General features: G+C 45.9%; 1 protein-coding gene across 12 annotated transcripts in view; it reads right to left on the minus strand.

Moving 5' to 3' along the window:
* SYTL5 (synaptotagmin like 5) overlaps positions 1–19,757 on the minus strand; it is a 164,887-nt gene that overhangs the window by 120,644 nt on the left and 24,486 nt on the right. The gene's annotated exons all lie outside the window — the stretch shown is intronic.

Below are 19,757 nucleotides of genomic sequence, written 5' to 3' on the forward strand. Positions count from 1 at the left end.
ATCCTCAACAGGCCCATCAGGGTTGCAAGCTGTAGGCTTTGAGAATCCAGATGAGCCTGAAGCCTCAAATGTCTCTCTGTTCTGAAATGAGTGTGTGGCAACCTGTACATTGGGTTACCAAGTGAGCCTCCCTCAGATATAGATGGCACTGGAAATGTATCTTGGTATCTTGTATGATCAAGAGAGTGCACCTGCTGCCTGCTGAAGCCCTTACAGGGCTTGGGGCCCAACATGGACCTAGTTAAGGACCAAAGACTCCCAGGATAAGGGCCACCTACGTATACTAAACTATCCTTCACAAACTAACTACAAGAAATAAAACAACAACAATAATAATAATCTAGACTAAAAGCAAGTCTAGTCCCAAAGATACAAAAGATGTGTGCCATTCACTCTCTGCAGCAGCTGTGAAGGAACTTGGGCAGTGATGGGGGTCACTCCCTTATATAGAGTAAAGCAATGATATCACCCTCACTCAAAAATCTCTCATGCACCTCCAAAGGACATGGCTTTTCAAGGCAGTTTGGCAGCTTGACCATTTGACACCATTTGTATTTCGAACACCAAATTGTTTACAGTTTCAGATCCTGGTTGATACCATATAGTTTACTTCCCTCCGTTTTTCTGGACAGCTCAGCTAGTCCAAGAGGCATTAAAAGAACTAAACGATCTGGAAAGTGGATTTCCATTGTTTCTATCCACAATGTTAGTTACTCTCCAAATACTGGGAAGAGCAGCAGGAGGCCAAAGTCATGAGTATGTAGATGAAGTGGCAAATGACACTAACCAGGAATCAGAGGGGTAGCTGTCTTAGTCTGAATCTGTAAAAAGTAACAGAGGGTCCTGTGGCACCTTTAAGACTAACAGAAGTATTGGGAGCATAAGCTTTCATGGGTAAGAACCTCACTTCTTCAGATGCAAGTAATGGAAATCTCCAGAGGCAGGTATAAATCAGTATGGAGATAACGAGGTTAGTTCAATCAGGGAGGGTGAGGTGCTCCACTAGCAGTTGAGGTGTGAACACCAAGGGAGGAGAAACTGCTTCTGTAGTTGGATAGCCATTCACAGTCTTTGTTTAATCCTGATCTGATGGTGTCAAATTTGCAAATGAACTGGAGCTCAGCAGTTTCTCTTTGGAGTCTGGTCCTGAAGTTTTTTTGCTGAAAGATGGCTACCTTTACATCTGCTATTGTGTGGCCCGGGCGGTTGAAGTGTTCTCCTACAGGTTTTTGTATATTGCCATTCCTGATATCTGACTTGTGTCCATTTATCCTCTTGCATAGTGACTGTCCAGTTTGGCCAATGTACATAGCAGAGGGGCATTGCTGGCATATGATGGCATATATAACATTGGTGGACGTGCAGGTGAATGAGCCGGTGATGTTGTAGCTGATCTGGTTAGGTCCTGTGATGGTGTTGCTGGTGTAGATATGTGGGCAGAGTTGGCATCGAGGTTTGTGGCATGGGTTGGTTCCTGAGTTAGAGTTGTTATGGCGTGGTGCGTGGTTGCTGGTGAGAATATGCTTAAGGTTGGCAGGTTGTCTGTGGGCGAGGACTGGCCTGCCTCCCAAGGTCTGTGAAAGTGAGGGATTATTGTCCAGGATGGGTTGTAGATCACTGATGATGCGTTGGAGAGGTTTAAGCTGAGGACTGTAGGTGATGGCCAGTGGAGTTCTGTTGGTTTCTTTTTTGGGCCTGTCTTGTAGCAGGAGGCTTCTGGGTACAAGTCTGGCTCTATTGATTTGTTTCTTTATTTCCTTGTGTGGGTATCGTAGTTTTGAGAATGCTTGGTGAAGATCTTGTAGGTGTTGGTCTCTGTCTGAGGGGTTGGAGCAGATGCGATTGTATCTCAGTGCTTGGCTGTAGACGATGGATCGTGTGGTGTGACCGGGGTGGAAGCTGGAGGCATGAAGGTAGGCGTAGCGATCGGTGGGTTTTCAGTATAGGGTGGTGTTAATATGGCCATCGTTTATTTGTATGGTGGTGTCTAGGAAGTGGACCTCCCGTCTAGATTGGTCCAGGTTGAGGTTGATGGTGGGGTGGAAGCTGTTGAAATCATGGTGGAATTCTTCCAAGGTCTCCTTCCCATGGGTCCAGATGATGAAGATGTCATCAATATAGCATAGGTAGAGAAGGGGCATGAGTGGACGAGAGCTGAGAAAGTGTTGTTCCAGGTCAGCCATAAAAATGTTGGCATATTGTGGGGCCATGCCTCAACTGCTAGCGGAGCACCTCACCCTTCCTGATTGAACTAACCTCGTTATCTCCATACTGATTTATACCTGCCTCTGGAGATTTCCATTACTTGCATCTGAAGAAGTGAGGTTCTTACCCACGAAAGCTTATGCTCCCAATACTTCTGTTAGTCTTAAAGGTGCCACAGGACCCTCTGTTACTTTTTACTAATCAGGAAAAAGACATTGTAGAGCATATAGCGATACTATATAGCTTGACTCTTTCTCAATGCCTTTTTGTATCCTCCTGTCAAACGCTGCCAGGCACTCTGGTATTTTGCATTATATTAAAATGTTCCACTCCAACCTTTACCTTTTCATTGTGATGGAGATATGAGATAAGATTCACTGAGACAAAGTGTGGCATTTAGCCACAGGTCGGCACTTGGCACGGGGTGGATGAAGTGCTGCAGTAAGAGCTCTCGGGGGGACAATCCCTCCCCAGATGCCCCACTGTGCATAGGGCAGGCTGCATAACTGCTCATCCCAGAGCATGCCATTGGGGCAGGGGGGGAGGGATCTTGGCAGTATGGCCCACCTGAACAATGCGCACTTGCAGGTACACTTTGGTAGCAGTTAAGAGTAACCCTTGAGAGAACAGCACAGAACAGCGAAGGGGCTTCTTGCCTTCTCCTCCACCTGTGAACCTATCTCAGTCCCAATTATAATCTGGCCCTTAAATCAGCAACACATTTTGGTAATTACGGATACAATTACAGATACAATTATAAAAGCACGTGTATCAGTTTATCCAGGCACACAAAGTTGCACATTTTCATTGATCAAATACTGCACAGAAATTGGACACATACCCCTTAAAACACCAACATTCCAAAGATAGCGTTTCTTTACAGATGAAGTAATTGTATGTATCATGCAGTGACTAGTCAAAGTGTCACATACCCTGAGAGATTACACGCTAGCAGTGAAGAACAATTTCAGCCTCAGGCCAAGCAAATCTGTGCTTTTTCTTCAAGCAGTGTATAAAATACCAGCATCAACCCAATCAAGCTGAGCCTGTTTTGTTTTGCCCCCCCCACCTCCACCCCGCCCCACATTCATTAGCTTCTCAGTCTGTTTTTGCAAAAGGCTAATTTTCATTAACTTGGGATAAGATTTCCAAAGAATTCCCACAATCCCTTTCCCCCGTGCATCCATGCTTATCTCCCAACAAGATCCAGGATGTGCACCTCCCAATCCCATGCTAAATATAACAGGGAGGGAAGGGGATTGGCAGTGATTTGCTCACCCACCACTCTGGTCCTAGGGAAGGTGGGTACCCTCTTTGGTAATCAGGGGTTGCTGAAATTCTGCTCTCCTCAGCAGGTACTTCAAAGGGTTTCTACAGGTAGGCTTCTGCCCTTGGAAATTAGGGTCCTCCCAGCAGCCAAGAAGGCAGGAAATGAGAATAAGTCTGTATGGGAGTTCGATGGATTCTGGGGGTGTTTGGAGGAGGAGAGAGGGGTAGAAGGTTTGTTGTTTTTTGAGGGAGGAGCCCAACATTTTCGATGGATCTAGACCCTATTTAAAGCTTAATCCATTACTCCTCTTGCTGTCTCTCTCCTCTCGCCAAGGGTAAGAGCATTCATTTCTAGACCTGACCTGTTGTGAGATATCAGCACTTAAAATTCCAAGCCCTTGATTGGCAGAAAATCTTAGAAAATATATTAGTACTATTTTTTCTGTTCTTCTGGGGCCTAGACTCCTGGTACTTAAAAGAAATTAGTCTTGCCATGTAGGTGGAAGGTTATAAAAATAAAACCAACCCTTTTTTTAAAACAAAGTTTCTAAACTAACTGTTTCTGAAAAATGTAGAATAAGCAAAATAGAAATGCTGTGGTATGCAGAATGTATCGATACTAGTTTGGGATGACCATAGTAACTCTGGCTCCACCACTTATGAATGATACAGCCATCCCAAATTCAAGCCAATAAAACTTACAGGTGTGTGTAATAGTATATATCTTATTCCATTTTTAAAAATCCCTAAAAGAATGTTGTCAACATTGCAATGTCAAGCATGCGGAAGTTAGGCAATTCTAAAATTAAGGTAGCCAGTACAACCTTAATTTGGCCCCCTTGTGTGTTTGCATTTTGAGAGTTTTTAATTACATACTAATCTTTCCAAAACTCTTGCCTCATTCAGTGCATAGCAAGTTTTTGTTACAGGAGAAGCAGGTTTAAAAGATGTTTATACACACAAATATACACACTACTCTGAAAGTGAAGCAACGAATGACCAAATTCATCTCCAGTGTAACTATCTGGCACAAAGAGTTCAGGACCCCAAGCAAACCCAAGTTGAAAAGAAGTTGGATGCAGCACAATAATACATATGCATTCAATTCCAACAATGAACCTCAAACCAATCAGAAGTTTGACACTATTCCCTCAAATGTTTGTTTAAAAAGCAGTACAGTAATAAAGTTGATACAGCTACTCATTTCCATTGCTCAACTGGCTTTTATCTGCTGTCACTTGCTATCCAGTTGTTGCATTACTTTTCTCCGAAAGACATTTAAAAAAGATAGCTAAAAGTATTCTTTTAAATAATGGGGAAAATATGAAACTTGTATAAAGAAATTTAGAGCTATTTTATAGAAAAATGTAGGACTGTTTATACATAAAATGTGCAACGCTGAGTATTATAAACCATGCCAGGTAATTTACAAACATATGTTACCATTTCTAACTGTTGGATATATGAGTGGCTCATTAGTTGCATGCATAAAAATAAGTCAGTCATTAGTTTAAACTGACTACTATACTGGGAGTAAATTTCAACTAAAATGAAATTCCTTACAAGTGCAATTATAGATTTGGTCTCCATGTACTGAGCAAAGATATGTTACATTTTATTCTGGGAAATGTTATTATGGTGAACTAGCTAGAACGTCAGGTTAAATACATTCCTAAACAATTAAAGAATCTGATGTACTGATTATGATTTCAAAATAGACAAAAATCAGTTCTATAATCAATTTGTTGGATGCACATTTTGGTGTTTTGCCTTTTCGCTAAACCTTTAATGTTGATCTTCAATAACTCTTGGAACACTAGTGAACTTCCAAAAGAAAAGGTATAACATGATCCAATAGCTGGATGTTGAAACTAGACAAATTCAGACTGGAAATAAGACAAATTGTTAACAGTGAGAGTAACTAATCATCGAAACAACTTGCCAACGGTTCTGGTGGATTTTCCATCACTGGCAATTTTTAAATCAAGGGTGGATTTATTTATTTATTTCAAAGATAGGCTCTTGGTCCAAAGGAATTATTTTGGGCAAGTTCTACATCCCGGATCGTACAGGAGGTCAGATTAAATAATCATAATGGTTCCTGCTGGCCTTAGAATCAATGAATCTAGGGCTGTTTATTGCCTATGATCAACACTTACCTTGTTGTAGTAATTCAGGGTTAACGGACATTAAAACTTATTTTAACTTGCTACATTAGGCAAACGTGTATTTTCAGCACTTCTTCACATGCAGCCTCTGGTTGGTGCAAAGAAAGCTGCCAAATTCCACCAGAGAAGTAGCAATGGAGTTCCAGCATTATATTGAAAACTGCAGTTGGGTAGATACAGTTAGTATCTCACCCTATAGGCCATTGCCTTCCATTCCTAAATGATGAGCCCTAGAAATTCCCTCTTATCACTTTCCACTGACTATACTTCGATTTCCTGTAAAACTTTCCTCCCCCACCTCCCTTAGTTTTGTTTTTAGACAGAATTATTTATATAGCATTGGATATTCTTTCAAAATACAGGCACAGTATGTTACAAAATAATACAGGATAGCAGATGGAAGAGCTTTCCCTTTAATTTAATTCAGAATTGTTTAGCAACCTGTTTGATCGTGCAACTCTGTGGTAAATCATGCCACCCCATAGGTCAAACACAGTATGAATTCAAACGTTTGCAGAGAGTCCACAGGAGATGAGGCTGTTTGCATATGACATCCTCTGTAAGGTGCTAGGTTCTTCCTGTCCTAAGGAAAACATGTGGTAATCAAGCAGGGAAGAATATTCCCTGAAATTAAAAACAGTTGAAGTTTACATTTTCTTTTTAAAACATTAAATTAGAGCTTGGGGGATTTTAGGTAAAATTCACTCACTCAAAAAGAATTACCATTTATTTTCTACCATTGAAATAAGGACAATAAATCATGGGATAACTATGAATGAATATTGTCTAAATTATTCATGCTTCATACAGCATTTTTGTTAAGATAACCACCAGATATATCTAGTTTTAAAATGTACTACAGAATTGGTAGTTTGTTCACTAGCCAATGTTAAATGAATTGGTGGTCTTAGTGTAGTTCAGGGGTTGACAACCTTTGGCATGCGGCTCGCCAGGGTAAGCCCCCTGGCAGGCCGGTTTGTTTACCTGCCGCGTCTGCAGGTTTGGCCGATTGCGGCTCCCACTGGCTCCAGGCCAATGGGGGCTGCGGGACGCCGCGGCCAGCACATCCCTCAGCCCACGCCGCTTCCCGCAGCCCCCATTGGCCTGGAGTGGCGAACCGCGGCCAGTGGGAGCCGCGATCGGCCGAACCTGCAGACGCAGCAGGTAAACAAACTGGCCCGGCCCTCCAGGGTGCTTACCCTGGCGAGTTGCGTGCCAGAGGTTGCCGACCCCTGGTCTGGTTCTTAATCAACCTTTGCTGGCAGCTTGACAGAGACTGGAGGATACTGAAGTTCAGAACTATCTTCTGGCCTGCCAATCTATTATTATTCAAGGTTCATCTTGATGTGTTATGTATAAATGTGTGTGTTTTGTTATGTGTGTTTCTGATACTGTGTTTTGTTACTATTTCTATCATAGTAGCACTCAAATGCCTCAAACATGATGGAAGCTCCATTGTGCTGGGTACTGTATGAAAAAAACAGTTCCTGCTTGAAGTGTATATGATACAGAAAGACCAAAAAAATCCCTCACACATGGAAGCCCTATAGCCAGATGCTTCAGAGGGAAAAAAAATTCTATTCTCTTATTCATGACAAAGGGGAAATGCTCCCATAGAGTGTTTCATTTGCAAAGGCTACCCACAATTCCTTTAGTGACACAATTGAGAACTCACCACAACTAGCACTGGGCAGAAATGGTTTTCCCCATCTGTGAAAATTTTCAAGATATTAATAAATAAATAAATAAATAAATAAACCTTTTCCATTCTGCACTGGGATAAAACAGGCATTTTTAGTAACTTTTCAAGAGAGTCACCACCTGAACAGTCAATGGCCTGGTGGTTAAGGCACTCCCCTAGTATGTGGATGACTCAGGTTCAAGTCCCTGAATTGCCTGATTCATCAGGGACTTGAACCTGGGTCTCCCACTTCCACCGAGGGGGAAGGGAGTTAGATTGATTACTGCCAAAGACACTGGGAGAAGCAAGCTATACTTGCCTCTGTATTTGCATATATCTTCTGTTGCTGTGTGGTCCCTTTCCTCTAACTCAGATTTCCTTGTTTGAAAAGTCTCCAAGTGCTGGCACGTGGGGAAGCTCCACCTGTTGAGAGCACCTAGGCAGGGTGCATTTAGTTTTCCCAGTTTCTGGGTGGAGGCTTGAGACAATTTAGTTATTTGTCAGGAGGGATCCTATTCCTAGCTATATAGAACCCAGTCCTTATTGCTCCCACTATCCACCTGGCAGAAGGGTTACACACATAGGGAGTGGGGGGCAAGAGATATCACCTTCTAATTATGTCACGCTTCCCCCTCACCCCTAACCACCACATCAGGAGTTTAAGCTTTAAAAAGGACATAACTAGCTTCACAGATTAGGCTGTTCTAAAGTGTGATTGCTCCCTATGCCAACACTGATGTTATCTATCATATAAAAACCTACAGCTTTCTAAACTCCAGATTATTCAAATGGTAAATAGTGATGATAGAATGTAATAGGTGTTCATAATGCCTTACAGAGACCTAAAGACACATACAGTTACATACAGTCCCTAGCCTGAGGAATTTACAATGTACAGCTCCAATCCTGCATACTGTTACTCATGAGCATATACTTTTTCACAAAGTGTTCCACTGATTTTACATGGCTCCAATAGAGTATTTCTTTGAATTTTTTTTCCATGCTTACTGGTCCAACATAATTTTAAATAAACGTTCCAGTCAGGTGAATGCAAATAATTTTTGTTGCCACTATTTAGCTGATAACAGCATTTTGCAAGGCTGAGCGAATGGGTCAAGAATGCATCAGTTCTCACAATGGAAACGGACTTTGGAACAGAAATATATACTACAAAGTTTCAGAAACAGCCAAAAAAGTCACAGGATACTCTATTTTGTATGTGTTAATTTCTAGCATCCTTGGTTATATTTTATGATTGGCCAAGCTTGCGAAAGCCTTACACTTAACTTGACGGCATTTCTTTGTATGCGCGTGTCATAACTATAAAGGGAAGGGTGTAACAGCTCTCCTGTGTACAGTACTATAAAATCCCTCCTGGCCAGAGACTCCAAAATCCTTTTCCCTGTAAAGGGTTAAGAAGCTCAGGTAACCTGGCGGGCATCTGACCCAAAGGACCAATAAGGGAACAAGATACTTTCAAATCTTGGGGGGGGGGGGGGGAGGCTTTTGTTTGTGCTCTTTGTTTGGGAGTTCGTTCGCTCTTGGGACTGAGAGGGACCAGACATCAATCCAGGTTCTCCCCATCTTTCTAAACAAGTCTCTCATATTTCAAACTTGTAAGTAAAAAGCCAGGCAAGGCGTCTTAGTTTTACTTTGTTTTCTCAACTTGTAAATGTACCTTTTACTAGAGTGTTTATCTTTGTTTGCTGTACTTTGAACCTAAGACTAGAGGGGAGTCCTCTGAGCTCTTTAAGTTTGATTATCCTGTAAAGTTATTTTCCATCCTGATTTTACAGAGATGATTTTTACCTTTTTCTTTAATTAAAAGCCTTCTTTTTAAGAACCTGATTGATTTTTCCTTGTTTTAAGATCCAAGGGGTTTGGATCTGTATTCACCAGGAGTTGGTGGGAGGAAGGAGGGGAATGGTTAATTTCTCCTTGTTTTAAGATCCAAGGGGTTTGGATCTGTATTCACCAGGGAATTGGTGAAAGGTTTCTCAAGGCTATCCAGGGAAGGGAATTAGCTTTGGGATGGTGGCAGCGGACCAGACCTAAGCTGGTAGTTAAGTTTAGAAGTTTTCATGCAGGCCCCCACATTTGTACCCTAAAGTTCAGAGTGGGGAAGCAGCCTTGACAGTGCGTAATGTGAAAACATTTGAACACTCTGACCCTGGCAGACCAGATGCCAGTCATGCCAGAGCCCCAGGCCAATTCACTTGTGTATTTGTATAGATCACAGTGATTGTTAAATGTATAAGAGTAGTTGGTGTTTAAACTTCATGAAAATTAATGGGATGTTACATGCACTGTTTTTGCTTATCTGTAACCCGTTATAATGTAGTAGCAAACATTTACATGGTGAATGCCCCTGTAACTAAATAACCCAAAGAAGAAGAGAAGGTTATTCACCTTGTGCAGTAACTGAGGTTCTTCAAGATGTGTGTCCCTGTGGGTGCTCCACTCCTGGTGACAGTGCATCCCAGCGCCATTGATCGGGGATCTTCGGTAGCAGTGCCTGGTCGGGACGCGTGTGCGCAGTTGCTGTCTCGCAGCAACTTTGGAGTCTGTTTGGTGCACATATGTCCCAACACGCTCCGTTCCTCCTCTACTGTAGAGTCTCTGAATCGAACTCCAAACTAAAGAGGAGGAGGGTGAGTAGTGGAGCACCCACAGAGAGACACATCTCGAAGAACCTCAGTTACTGCACAAGGTGAATAACCTTCTCTTCTTCTTTGAGTGCTGTCCCTGTGGGTGCTCCACTCCAGGTGAATGCAAAGCAGTATCCACTATGGCTGGGAGGACTTTGGAGTTGTGTTTTTGGTACTAGCAGACATACTGTATGGCCTACTATGGCGTCCGCTCTGGAGTCTTGTGTGATGGCGTAGTGTTTGGAAAACATAGGGTCTGACGCCCATGTAGTGGCTTTGCATATGTCAATAGTAGGTACATTGTGAAGGAATGCTACGGATGTACACACAGCCCGAGTAGAGTGTGTTCTGATGCCCTCAGGGGGTTCAATAACCTGGATCTGGTAGCATGACCTAATATAGCCAGATATCCACTTGGAAAGCCACCGTTTTGAAATAGCAGCACCCTTGGACTATTTGGCAGTGGATACGAATAGTGTAGGGGATTTACGGAACAGTTTAGTTCTGTCCAAATAGAAGGCAATCACCCTTCTGACATTGAGGATATGCAGTGTCGCTTCCTGTGGGTTTTTGTGGGGCTTGGGGTAAAATGTAGGGAGGTGGTAGCCAGCGGTTCAAAGGGAGGTCTCATGAGTCCTCAGAGGACTAGGTTCAAGTTCCATATGTGTGTGTGTGGGGATGGGGGGGAGGGTGTACCTCAGGGTACAGGTTTTGGAGTCCAGTAAGGAAGCATTTCCTGGCAGGGTGTGTGAAAACTGAGAAGCCATCCAGTTTGTCATGCAAGGCGTTGATTGCTGCGAGGTGTACTGTGATAGAACTGAGCAATAGTCTGTCATTCTTGAGTTTTAAAATGTAGTCTAGGATATGGTGTGGGGTGTGAGGCTTTTCTGCAAGCACCACATAGAAAATCACTTCCACTTTTGTAGGTAAGTATTGCGGGTGGAGTCTTGTGTACTGTGTAACAACACATGTTTTTTACTTGCTCTGAACAGGCTAGCTCGTGTACTTGGAACCATGTAGGAGCCATGCTTTCACATGGAGCTTCTCCAGTTGTGGATGGAGGATGCGACTGTCGCTCTGCGAGCAGAGAGCCGGTCTTGTTGGCAGAGTTCTTGTAGAGCAGATCGACATGCGCAGCAGGTAAGGATACCAAGTCTGTCTGGGCATGCTAGAGCGATAAGTATGACCTTGGCATTGTCGTCCCTGATTTTGCAAAAGACTCTGTGTATCAGTGGAATCGGTGGGAATGCATACATGAGTGTCTTGTTCCACCGGATTAGGAACGCATCTCCTCGGGATGCGGTCCCAAGTCCCGCCCTGGAACAGAATAAATGGCATTTACGGTTCTTTGCTGTGGCAAATAAGTCTATTGATGGGGAACCCCATAGGGAGAATAGTTGGCATAAGATTGAAGGGTTTAGTTCCCATTCGTGTTCTTGTGAGAAGTGTCTGCTGAGTGTGTCGGTGCTAGCATTCGAATGCCCAGGCAGGTAGGAAGCCGTGATGTCTATGTGATGTTGTATGCACTAATTCCACAATTTGATGGCTTCTATGCGTAGGGAGTGTGATCGTGCTCCCCCTTGTTTGTTGATGTAGAACATGCATGCTATATTGTCTGTCAAGACTCAAACTGATTTGTTTCTTATGAGTGGGAGGAAGTGAAAACATGCATACCTGACTGCTCTGAGTTCTAAGAGGTTTATGTGCAGACGGGCCTCCATTGTGGACCACCTCCCTTGTGTTGTGTGGTGGTCCAGTATGCTCCGCAGCCTAACAGGAAGGTGTCTGTTGTGAGCATAAGCGCAGGAGGATTTAGGTGAAAGGGAACTCCTGTGCATATGTTCTCCCTTTTTGTCCACCATTGCAGCGAGTTCAGCACTTTTGTGGGTGGAGTTACCATCATGTGGAGGCTGTGCCAGTCTCATACAGCCTAGACTGTGGGCGGTTGTATTGTTGTGAGCGAGACCTCTGGTAGGGCTGGTGCCGCTTTCTCTTGAAAGGGGGGAGTGTATATTCCCAGTGTGCGCAGAGTGGCCCTGGAATCTTTCATTGTGTGAAGGACTCATCAGTTTTTGCGATGAAGAGTTTGTCTTTATCAAAGGGTAGATCCTCGACTTTGTTCTGCAGCTCTTCAAGGATGCCAGATGTTGAAAGCCACAAGGCCCTACCCATCACCACTGCAGTGGCCATAGTGCAGGCTGCCATGTCAGCCATGTCCAGGGATGCTTGTAGTGCTGTCCTGGATACTAGTTGTGCCTCTATGAGGACTGATTTAAATCTGCTCTTCTGTCCTCAGGAATGTCAGAGGTAAATTCAAATAGTTTGTTATAGTTATCATAGTCATAACTCACGAAAAGAGCAGTATAATTGGGGATTCTAAATTGCAAGGTGGATGATGTGTAGACTTACGACCAAGGAGATCAAGTCGTTTGAGGTCTTTTTCCTGTGATGAGGACTGGTGATGGTGTTGTTTTGCCCTGTGATTCGCTGCTTTAACCACGAGGGAGTTAGGCTCTGGGTGAGAGAATAAGAAGTCCATGCCCTTAGCTGGGACATAATATTTATGGTCTGCTCTCTTACAGGTTGGTGGGGCGGTGTCTGGTATCTGCCATATAGCGTCGGCGGGTTCCAGTATGGTGTCGTTCATAGGGAGTACAATCTTTGATGCCGCTGAAGGTTGGAGGATCTTCAGGAGTTTGTGCTGGGTCTCCTGCACTTCCTCTAAAGGAATGTCTTGGCTGATTGCCTCCCTTTTGAATAGCTCCTGAAATTGTTTGATGTCGTCTGCCATAGTTGGTGGAGGTGGCATGACAGCTTCATCTGGAGATGAAGAGGAGTTCTGTTCTGGTGACTCTGTCTCAGGTGCAGGCTCCTCCTCTACTTCCTCATATAGACCCTGTGCAGCTCTAGATGTGGATGGGATTGGGGATCCTGGTGGAGAGCGAATCTGTGCTCTGGATGGTGAGGAGAAGCGGGAGTAGTGGGCATTATCCAATCACTGCACAGGGTATGGCATGTGAGGCCCCATCCATGGGGGGAGGGCAAACCACAGAAACTGGAGTTGATCCTTGTGGGCCATAGCTCTGTCTGTTGGTTTTTGTGGTTGTGAAGGAGAGTCAGGTGCTGAAAATACTGCATCCTCTTGATTATCATTGTCACTGTCGGTGAACACTGACTGGTCCGTAGGAGAGATTGGCTGGGTTAAAATCGAGCCCTCAGTACCGAGAACAGATGATTCCAGCACCAGGGCAACAGAGATGTCTTTGTGTGTCAGAAATCACTGCTGTGCTGATGGGTGCGGCACCGAGAATTTGTAGTGAGACGCTTGGGCATCTTGTATTTAGCCTTGCAGGGTGCCGGCAGGCCCATCATGGTGCCATCAGCCGCAGCCGGGTGGTGTATTAGTGCCAGTAGTGTCATTGGCACCAATGTCCTTGTCGGCACTGGGGTTGGTTGCGTGGAGGGCACCGGCTCCTGCACGGGAGTTGGCGCCTTTGGTGCCGAGTGGGAGGTCTGTCCATTTTGGGGTCTCGACTCCTTATTTTTCTGCACTGTGCACCCGGTGCCCGAGGTGCCGGGGGAGTCATGGGTGCTGACTCCTGGGGCTATCAGCATCGCTGGCAACGATCTCTCCGGGAACTGTTTCTTTTTACTTAGTTCCCTGTGTGGGGAGGTCGAGGCTCTCCTCCTCTCCTCTCCTCGGTCGGTTCCGAACTGGATGGAGAGCAGCTAAGAGAGGGTTTTGTTATGCCTGTCTCCGGTCCTGGTTGGAGAGATTTCTCCATGAGGATCATTTTTAAACACAGGTCCCGGTTGCGGTGAGCCCTTGCTTTCGAATTGTTGCAATGGACACACTTTGCTGGGACATGGGTCTCACCGAGACATTTCACACAAGTGAACGTCCGTCCAAACGCGGCATGGAGTCCCTGCAGGAGCCACATTTTTTAAAACCAGGGGATCCTGGCATCTTGAGAGTTTGTCTTGACAAAAGGTCCAAGAACAAGTATTTATGGGGTGTAAGAGGTCCGGACTCACCCCTGCGGCGCCTCCTGCTGGTCGTCCAGGGAATTAGCTCACCAGCCTCTGGAGCGCCCTCTGTAGGCCAGTGATCTGCCTTGTCATCTTCTGGCGCCCGTGTCCCTCCCAGGACCCGGTGCCCCTATTACTGGGATGCTGCCCCCTGGCAGTACCCCACAGATCTGGGTCTCCCCTCCCTGGGGAACCCCCACCCACTATCCCCACCTTGCCTCAGCACTAGGCCACTGCCAGTCACCAACTAGCCCCCGCTCCCTGGGGCAGACTGCAGTATAGGCCACTCATCACTGGCAAGGGGGGTTTGGACCTGCTGCCTTGGCCTAGCCCTGGGCTGCCCTCTGCAACCCCCAGTGCCCCTTGGCCTAATACTAGGCCACAGCCTGGGGCTTTCCAGGCTGGAGCTCCCCAGCTCCTCAGCCTGTCCCCAGCCCTGCTCCACTCAGGTACTCTGTCTCTAGCTTGCTGCAGCCAGGCCCTTCTCTCTCTGCACTCAGAGAGAGACTGCTGAGCTTCTGGCTGCCCTGGCCTTTATAGGGCCAGCTAAGTCTGTTTGGGGCATGGCCCCAGCTGCAGCCACTTCCACCAGTCTGCTCAGCCTAAAAGCTGCTTTCTCCAGCCACAGCCCCCTCTGGACCGGAGCGGGGTTACCACCCCACTACATGGGGGGTTCGCTCCCAAGGGAGCAGAAAAGTTGGAAAACGGGGAAGAGGTTCAGCACTGCCCCGAGTTCAGTCTTCAGCCGAGGACGGCTGGGAAGGAACTGCGGGGGTCTGGACGTGCGCACACCAAACAGATTCCAAAGATGATGTGAGACAGCAACTGTGCACGTGGGTTCCAACCAAGCACTGCTACTGAAGATCTCCATCAACAGCGCCAGGAAGCACTGTCACCCGGAGTGGAGCACCTACAGGGACAGCACTCGAAGAAGAAAGAAGACTCGTGGAATGCAAATGAAGAACTTTAACAGAAAAGTGCTAATTTCAAAGCAAGTGGTCACGGTGTGTCATGATTGGAGGTCAAAGACTCAACATTAATTCCCCACTCTCCGTCATCAAAGGAAAAGCCCACATGGGTAGTGACACTGTCCGCTTGTTTTCTGAGAGAAGAAGCTACAAGTATGGACTGAAGGAAAGATCCTGGGTCTCTGGACTGTTTGGATTCTTACAGGGAAGTGTACCAGATGCAAACTGAAGATCCCCAGAGATAATCTGAGTACCCTGAAAAGACTTTTGGGAAACTGGCAGTTTATTACATCACTGCCACTATTTGGAATTACCAACAGTGTCACCTGTGCATATATTATACCTGCCTTAGCCTCTCAATAACTCATTTCATTTTCTTAGCTAATAAACTTTTAGTTAGTTTACTATAGAATTGGCTGCTAGCATTGTCTTTGATGTAAGATCTAGAGTACCAATTGACCCAGGGTAAGTGACTGGTTTCTTGGGACTTGGAGTAATCTGATGTGGTGTGATTTTTGGTTTAAGTGATCTTTTATCACACAGTCCAGTTCGTCTGGGTGCCAAAATAGGCTGGAGAATCTAAGGGGAGTGTCTGTGACTCCACTGTAAGACTTTTATAGTGATCCTGGAGTTCACATTTGCTACTAGCTTGGTGAAATCTAATTACAGAACGCACCACCAGTGTGGGGTGTTTTCCCTGAGGTAGGTACTCACAGTCGTCAGCCACTCCATTCAGCATGACAAACACCACTTCCTGAAATTTTGGAATTAATTGGATGCATTCTAGGCATTAATGGCCAGAATCTTATTGATTTGGGGGCATGTTGGAAAATGGAAAGGGGCAAATGGAACCCTTGCCATCTGATTAGCACAACCACAGCCTCAAGCATCTCTGCAACTGATCAAACAACTGGTTGATAGCACCCATTAATGCCTGCCAGCATAACAGTTACCCCTTCTCATCCCTGCCATGGAAGTGGAGGAGAATGGGGCACACAAAACCCCTGGTGGGAGGGAAGTTTGGGGGACCCTGGGAGGGTGGAAAGAGAAGAATGGGAAGCAGACAGAGCCTCTAGGATGGGGGGAGGGAGTAATGAAGGTTCACACAGAGACCCTGCCATGGAGGGGGAGAAGAGGGCATATACTGCTCCTGGTGGGGGGGGGGAGGTAGGAACGAAGCAAGGAGGAATGGGGCACACAGAATCCTTGGCAGAGGGAAGATTGAGGGGAGCTGTAGGGAGATAGATGGGGTGGCACACAGGGAGCTTTTGGGGGGTGGGGAGGGGGGAATAGAGGGATGCAAGAAGCCCCTGCTGTGTGCAATAACCTTAACCTACAAAAGTTACAAAGCATATGACCCACCCACCTTTTCCCTCCCCCCATCAAGAAAATAGGAGCACCAGGACCAGTTTCAGATACCGGAAAATATCCTCTAACCTAAAGAGCAAGCCCAGAGAGCCAGGACTATGTTCTCAGTTACTGGATATAGAGATCCAAATTCTTCAGTACTACTATTCTAATCTGTTCTACACCTGGTCACATAGGACTCAGTCTATCAAATCCTCCAAAACCTGTTTTAAAAGCTTCCTAATCGTTTTAATATAGACCTGTACAATACCCCAGGGAATTATATTCATGTCTTTCAGTCTTACTTCCTCCTCAAAATTAGCACATCTAAAAGCTGGCATCTTGTTTATTCTGAGCTCTTTGAAATTCTAATCATTTTTCCAAACCACTCAGGCTATTCTCTCCCATGGTAGCACAGAAAGCTTACTGCAATTCATTTACAGACATTTAAGGAGCAGACAGGTCTAACATATTTCTTGGCTGTCACTTTAAAACTACAAAATGATTTGTGGCTGCTCAGTAAATTACAGAAACTTTAAACATTTATTTCATAGAATATACATAATATCCATGTAAAGTCTCCCATTCTTCTTGAAAAGCTCCTTAAGACACACTTGTTCTGTGATCCATTCCAATCCATAAATGGCCACTCGCCACTCTGTTGCTATGCGATTGGAAGCTATCAGAAGAAGAATGGTCCAGTAGCTGGCACACTAGCTGCAACTTGGGAGATGCTGGTTCAATTCCCACTCCATCACAGGCGCCCTGTACAAGTCACTTTGTAATCTACACAAAATTGGCCAAGTTATGAGCTTTGAAAAATTAGTTTGCACACACTCAGTGAAGACTTGCTAGAGCTGCGCAGCTAAATTCCCCAAAGATTGCATCTGCACTGTGTATATTCCAGCCCAGGGCTGAGTAGGTCTCTCCCTACAGTTGCAGCTTTGGGCTACCGTGGGCCATGCCAGGTTCAGGCACAGGAATTAAAAGCACGGAGCCAGTCTCTCCTGTGCTCTCAATCATCCCCCTGCTTGGCCAAGGCAGCCTGCAGGATGAAGCTGCCTGATTCAAAGACCAAGGGGACAAGAGCCATACCTGGAAAGGGGAGTGGGTAGGAATAGATTAGGATAATGAGCTTTGGGAGTGGAGGGACATTGGGAATCAGTGGGTGGGGGGGGGGGGAAGAGATGGAAATCAGGCAAAGAGCTGAGTGTGGAAGGGGACTGGAACTGGAGCCTCGGGAGGAGGAAGTGAACACTGAGATTTGACAAAAAGCCTGAGAAAGGAAACTGAGAATGGGAGCCAGTGGGGATGGGTAGTGTGTGCTGGAGGGGAAGGGAGAAATACAGATCTGATGAGGAGCCCTGGGCAAAGAACTGGGGATGGCTGGGCAAGGAGTGGGAGTGAGGGTACGGAAAGACTGGTAATGGGGAGGAGACTGGGACAGAACGTCTGGAAGGGAAGACGAGGACTGGCTGGGGAAAGAAGACTGGGACTGTGATTCTAAATCTGAGGATTGGAGGCTGGGACTCACTAGGGGAGGAAATGAGACTGGGGTGAGAAGACAGGGTGGGTGGGGAAGAGACAGGATCAGGGACAGTTTGGAGGAGAAAAGGCAGAAGTGGCCAAGCTTGGGGAGGGGAGAGATAGAACAGGTAGAAGAGTCTGTGCCCACTACAGCACACTCCCCAGTTGAGCCTGGTTTGGAACCCAAGAGCCCAGTCTCATCAGTCCTCTCCTGTCAGCAAATATCTGTGAAACTCGCTGGCAAAGTGTGTCTCATCGCCCGCTAATGCTGTTCCACGTAGCAATAGTAGCTATTGTCCTTTATCAGTCACTTAGAGTCATAGAATCATAGAAGATTAGGGTTGGAAGAGACCTCAGGAGGTCATCTAGTCCAACCCTCTGCTCAAAGCAGGGCCAACAACTAAATCATCCCAGACAGGGCTTTGTCAAGACGGGCCTTAAAAACCTCTAAGGGTGGAGATTCCACCACCTCCCTAGATATCCCGTTCCAGTGCTTCACCACCTTCCTAGTGAAATAGTTTTTTCCTAATATCCAACCTAGACCTCCCCCCACTGCAACTTGAGACCATTGCCCCTTGTTCTGTCATCTGCCATCACTGAGAACAACCGAGCTCCATCCTCTTTGGAACTCCGCTTCAGGTAGTTGAAGGCTGCTATCAAATCCCCCCTCACTCTTCTCTTCTGCAGACTAAATAACCCCAGTTCCCTCAGTCTCTCCTCGTAAGTCATGTGCCCCAGCCCCCTAATCATTTTTGTTGCCCTCCACTGGACTCTCTCCAATTTGTCCACATCCCTTCTATAGTGGGCGGCCCAAAACTGGATGCAGTACTACAGATGTGGCCTCACCAGTGCTGAATAGAAGGGAATAATCACTTCCCTCGATCTGCTGGCAATGCTCCTACTAATACAGCCCAATATGCCGTTGGCCTTCTTGGCAACAAGGGCACGCTGCTGACTCTCATCCAGCTTCTCATCTACTGTAATCCCCAGGTCCTTTTCTGCAGAACTGCTGCTCTAGCCAGTCAGTCCCCAGTCTGTAGCGGTGCATGGGATTCTTCCTTCCTAAGTGCAGGACTGTGCACTTGTCCTTGTTGAACCTCATCAGATTTCTTTTGGCCCAATCCTCCAGTTGGTCTAGGTCACTCTGGACCCTATCCCTACCCTCCAGTGTATCTACTTCTCCCCCCCAGCTTAGTGTCATCCGCAAACTTGCTAAGGGTGCAGTCCACACCATCCTCCAGATCATAGATGAAGATGTTGAACATAACCGGCCGCTGGGAAACTCTGCTTGATACCGGCTGCCAACTAGACATCGAGCCGTTGATCACTACCCCTTGAGCCCAACGATCTAGCTAGCTTTCTATCCACCTTATAGTCCATTCATCCAATCCATACATTTTTAACTTGCTGGCAAGAATACTTTGGGAGACCATATCAAAAGCTTTGCTAAGGTCAAGGTATATCACGTCCACTGCTTTCCCCATATCCACAGAGCCAGTTATCTCATCATAGAAGGCAATCAGGTTGGTCAGCCATGACTTGGTGAATCCATGTTGACTGTTCCTGATCACCTTCCTCTCCTCCAAGTGCTTCAAAATGGATTCCTTGAAGACCTGCTCCATGATTTTTCCAGGGACTGGGGTGAGGCTGACGGGTCTATAGTTCCCCAGATTTACCTTCTTCCCTTTTTTAAAGATGGGCACTATATTTGCCTTTTTCCAATCGTCCGGGACCTCACCCGATCACCACGAGTTTTCAAAGATAATGGCTCTACAATCACATCAGCCAACTTCCTCAGCACCCGAGGATGCATTAGATCCGGCCCCAAGGACTTGTGCATGTCCAGCTTTTCTAAATAGTCCTTAAGCTGTTCTTTCACCACTGAGGGCTGCTCACCTCCTCCCCATACTGTGCT

This window comes from Chrysemys picta, chromosome 1 (assembly GCF_011386835.1).
Source record: "Chrysemys picta bellii isolate R12L10 chromosome 1, ASM1138683v2, whole genome shotgun sequence".
NCBI classification, from domain to species: domain Eukaryota; kingdom Metazoa; phylum Chordata; order Testudines; family Emydidae; genus Chrysemys; species Chrysemys picta.